At 43.5% G+C, this 5,378-nt stretch overlaps 1 protein-coding gene across 2 annotated transcripts in view; it reads left to right on the top strand.

The window, feature by feature from the left end:
- The window catches only part of nr2f5 (nuclear receptor subfamily 2, group F, member 5), a 22,690-nt gene that overhangs the window by 5,942 nt on the left and 11,370 nt on the right, over positions 1 to 5,378 (top strand). The window lies entirely within an intron of this gene.

Genomic DNA, 5,378 nt, shown 5'->3' with positions numbered 1-5,378 from the left:
ACACACACACACACACACACACACACACACACACACACACACACACAAGAAAGGGGCACAGAATCTGTCTGGAACATTTAACCCCAACAAGGCTTCTGCTTCCGTCTGCCACGCATTCATTCTCTATTATAGCGCTGTGGGGGAATCTGTGTGCATTTATAATTTAGGCATCTAGTTGATGATCTTACGAGGCTCACTGAGTGGGAGTGCAGCTGTAGTAATGGCAGAAATGGATAAAAAAAATAAGCAATACGTTTCAAAAACGTTTCCTATTTGTCTTTATTTGGAACAGTTTTTACATTTAAATAAATATGGGGTATTGGGCAGTCATGTCCTCCACTTCTAATTTGAAGGAGGCTCTTCTCTGACCACAGTTATATTATCAAAGACTCATTTCACCTTTTCCCCATTTAACCCCTTGTAGTTTCTGGCCTTGCAGATACAATGGTTTTGGTCGTATTTGCTCAGGTTTTCATGTCCGATCTATAAATACAACAGGAGGTATGGCAAAGCAATGCCAAGAAAATGTGAAAATATGGTTGTTTTTTGTTGTTGCCCAAAATAAAAGGATTCATTCGTTCTCAATAGCAAAAGCCTCTGAAACAGCTTGACGTGAAGCTACAACTCTGCTGCAACACGGCCTAACGATGACTCACGTGTGGGTTGGTTAGAAGCACCAGAAACAAAAACCCACACACTTCCACTGCATCGGCGCGGCAGCAGAAGTCTCAGTGGCAGATATCTCATATCTTGGAAAAATAAAAAATAAACCTAAAATATATGGCTACATACCACTAGGGATAAGTGGGAGTAAATATTTTGGGTGAACTGGCCCTTTAAATGTATTGCCCATCTGAGAAAACATAGCTCCAGTACTAAAATGTGCTTTTTGAAAACTCAAATCATTCAAGTCATAGTCTCTATTTGTACTGTCTGATGATAATAACAACAACAACTGAGAAAGTACAAGTAGGCCTAAAGCCAAGCAGCTAATAGGTGTTTTTTCTAAGAACACTTGAATGCTCGGATGTCTTCTCTAAAGGAAACACATGGACGTAGCCGTGCTGTGGCCACTGTGTTAAGTAAAGAGGAGAGGGGAGGGGTTGTGCGTTAAGTCTAAATAAGGATAGTGTGAGTCACTGAGTTTGGGGTGAATTTAGTTAACTAATTAATTCAGGAACTGCCTCATCAAAGTCTGAGACAGGGACCGAGGCAACTGCGTCCACGCGCGTCAGAGCAACCAAACTTCCTCACGCAAAGCTCTCCTAACCCTCCATGGCTCTGTCGCTCTCTGTCTGTGTCACTGTTTTCCCTCTCGCTCCTGCACTGCCTCCGGTTTTTCTGCATTCTCGTTCTGATGCGGTTCTCGCGTTTCGCGCATACCTCTCTGCTCTTTCATGCTTCGACACACAACTGAGGACAGAGTCAGACCTCTTTCACTGTGCAGATGGCTTGTTAGTGAGGGTTAGCTGAGTGCTAACCTTGTTGTGAACAGCAACACTTCAATACAAACAAATAGTCATTTTGCCACGCTCTATTTCTTTTCTTTTTCCCCCCTTTAGTCGGGAACTATTAACACTTTTCAACTTTCATACCATTAAACGTATTAAATGCTACACGTTCAGTGTTTTCTTTCACTTACTTTTATTTTATCAACTAGTATCAACACATTGCAACAGTATCTTTAAACCTTCAATAACTGTTTTTTGTTACCACTAGGGGACAGCGGAAACAAGCTGTAAACAAAACATTGACATATTCAAAAGTTCGACAAGGCGAAATTGTTGGAAAACAGTTGTTTATTTACACACTCAACTTTTGTTTTTAAATGAATTCCTGAGGGAAATATCTGGCTGTTTAGCTGCTAACTGCTGCTGCCTGGTGCTAAGCAGGTAGGGTACAGTGGGGTTTTTAAGAGCCAAATCAAGAAACCAAAACAAGCTGAAAGATGCCAAAATAATAAATATCTATAGAGTAGTCATGTGATCCGTTGTTAATGTCAAAATATAGATTATAGCAGCTGTAATAGAGAACCGTTCTGAAATGTGTTGAACACAATCAGTGTCACCATCAGTGTTCTCTTCTTTTTCTGGCAGCATGAACTATTTGTTGAGAATAAACAGAACTCTAGCATAAGAGCTTGCTCTTGCACAATAGCACACAATGGGACAAATGCTGTGGACCATGGACTCAACCAGCCACAGTCCACAGTATCATATCCGTTTCATAGAAACAAGTTGAAAGTAATATATCTTATTAACAGCCCAGTGGCTCTAAAGAGCAGCTTCACAATGGAGCATGACCACTGTTTGATTGACAAAATATACATGAGAATTTCAGAGTGGAGACCAGGTACTCCAAATAAATAATCCGCTAACTTTTTCTGCTCCGTATCATCAGGTCGGTTGTCTCTTTATCTCGAAATGTCTCCTGGTTTACACATTAGCTCCTCTCTGCCTCCTATCTGACTCTCTTTGGGAGCTTTGCCCTGCTGCGGAGCAGTGACCTGCAGGTCAAAGTTCAGGGCCGAAATAAAACTAGCAGAGATATCACTCTATCACTATTTATTTTGGTTTTACAATTGTATATTTATGATATTTTATTGATTGCAGATGTGACATGGAGAGACCGGCACAGGTTCATGCAGAGAAATGCGTTTCTTTTGTCGCTTTAGAAATGGAAAATCTACTTATTAAACGCAACTGTCAGACTGAGCCGAATCTATAATGCGTCTGTGTTGCCCCGGCACCGTGACTTTTTAGTCCAAACGTTGATAGGCCTTAATTGTATTTAGCTGCTGTAATTCCACTAACAGTCTGACCCAGAGGCTAATCCAGGGCAGCCAGGCAGCGAACTGTGCACTCTGCCAGCTGCCATTTGCTGAAGTGGCATTTTGAAAGTCGCAGCTAAAATGTCCCATGGTACCTCTGTTTGCACACTTTCCTCTTCGCCCTCATTTCGTGCCCTACCTACGTACACGGGATGCTGTTTTGTTTTGGGTTTTGGGGATTTGTTGGTCTTTTTTTAGTGCCCTTTTTTTCTGCCCTCAATTTGGTATCAGAATAATTTAGTTTGCCAGGAAGAATGACTCTGTACATCGATCAGATTTCAAGTTCAATCTCAGTCAAATACATCGAGCTAAGCCACAGTGCACCAATTAAAAAGCAGGAAACAGCTTATGGCAGACTCCCAAATCTGACTTTATACTCCCATCCCCCCTCCATTATTCTCTATCTCTCTGACCCTGCTTTCCTTTTTTTTGTCTTATCCTCAGGCATCTGTTGCTCTCTAATGTCATTTCTGTCTCTCTCGCTCTCTCGCTGCCCTCCTCTATGTCAAGATACTACATCTCTCTGTCTCTGCATTGTCTGTCTGCCTGTCTTTCTCTCCATTCTTTTGGACCTTTCCATAATCACCCCTTGCTCCCTTTCCTCTCTCTCTCTCTCTCTCTCTCAGTCCAGCCGGCTGTAGGCGAGAACGAAAAACAGAGAGTGATGTGTTTCAGTCAGAAGTCCTCAAGTGCGCTTCCTCTCAGCCACGAGTGACCCCCACAATGAGGCTTTTGAAAAGTCAAGAGGATCAAGTATATTCACCACCATCCGCAGGATTAACGAATCAATTTGAGAGCAGATTAATAGCTGTGAATTCACATATCAGCGACATGAGAGGCAGCGGGGTACCAACAGGTCGTGGAATTTATGGAACGTCATTGAATTTGGAAGAATTTGATGTATTCCTTGTGAAAGTCAGGACAATGTGTTTCACGGCGGTGAGGAGCCCAGAAGAAGAGGAAACCAGGTTGTTGACGCCCTGTAGAATAGATTTTATTTTATTTTTTTAGATGACGTTAACAAGCCAGGGCAGAGTGACAGTTTTAGGTTATGGATGTGCTCTGACTTAGACATGGACAGTCGGGGAAGAGCTTTTCCGGAGACTGTCCTCTCAGGGAACACGACAGAATCGGTCCTTTCAGCAAGTGCCCTAAAGTGACACATGCTAAAGTTCAAGCCAACGAAGCCCTCCAGCTGCCTTAGATGTGATGACTGTTGTCCCTCGTGAGCAACAGAGGAAGTCGGGTGATGTTATTGTAGAGCGGCGAAGTCCACGCTGTTAGGAGGTCTCAGGGACTCCTCCCAACAAAACGTCAGATTCCGTTTCCTGTTTCCTCCCGACAGTCAACGTTTTTTTTCTTGTAACCATGATCACGATCATCCAAAAGCTTAACCACGTGTTTATTATTGTAACCATGATAACAAAGGTCCCCTAACCTTAACGAAGTACTAAGTAACAAACCACAATGATTAGCCAACCCTAACCAAGGTGTTTCTGTGCCTAAACCTTAGCCATAGATTGTCCAATGATAGACTGATTTATTTTACTATTTTTCTTTGTCATGCATAAAATGATTAAATGTGTTTCTAAAGAGCAGCTACAAACAAGTAGTTTGACGTCTAATTTGGGGGACTTGTTGAGTTCTGTTGCTTCTCTCGCCGACAGCAACAGCTCTGTATGCTTTAGCAGTCTTTCCCTTCAAGCTCAAATTACCTCAGAGGGACTAAAAACACATTTGACCAGGTAATCTTTGTGGAAATTGCACTGAGACTACTTTCCCCCCCTACTGCTCAAGGCGGCGTTTCATTTTCTTCGGCTTGTGAAACCCCGCAAAGACAGACACGTGCGGCTAATCCGACAGCCGTCCCTTGCAAAGGCGAGACGAGAGCTGCTGGAGTGCGAGAGACAAGGAATGTCCCCATTGTGCAACGTCTTTGTGACAGGCAACACCTCTCCACAGCTCGGCCCAGCGAGACTGCGCTGTTTGCGAAAGGAGGCCGCATTCTTTTCCGGGAGCACGCGGGTTGACACAAGTTCACGGAGAAAACTAGTACTTTGAGGTCAACACCTTTTGTGCTGAGGTATTTTTTTTTCTGCTCAAGAGGACAGGCTAGAATTAAAGGCCTTTTTTTTTTTTTTTTCTTTAACGCTCTTGAGTGATTTGACCTCCCGTTTCTCAGACGTGCCACGGTGCGTTCAATTGACACAGCTGCTGTGTGTGAGGTGACAGGTGATGCAGAGTTGAAAAGCATTTTTCCAAACCCCCTCCTCCTCCCTTTTTATTTCACCCCTCTCTCTACCTCCAGCTTCCACCTGTCTCTTTATGTAAACCACCGCTCCATATCTGAAGCCTCATCTCAGGCTATATTCAAATACACTGAACTCTGCACCTTCTCTCTCTTTCCCCTCTCCCTGCCCTTAATCTCCCTTCTCAACTTATCACCTCTTGATCCCTCCCTCTCCAACTTATCTCGCCATTTCACCCTTTTACCTAATTTTTCCCTTCACACGCGGCCTCCCCTCTGCATTCTCATCGCCCCCCCCCC

Source organism: Anarrhichthys ocellatus, unplaced genomic scaffold (genome assembly GCF_004355925.1).
Source record: "Anarrhichthys ocellatus isolate YVR2014 unplaced genomic scaffold, GSC_Weel_1.0 scaffold39, whole genome shotgun sequence".
Lineage (NCBI taxonomy): Eukaryota > Metazoa > Chordata > Actinopteri > Perciformes > Anarhichadidae > Anarrhichthys > Anarrhichthys ocellatus.
The sequence above is the reverse complement of the archived record's forward strand: the minus strand, read 5'-3'. Positions and strand labels throughout refer to the sequence as shown.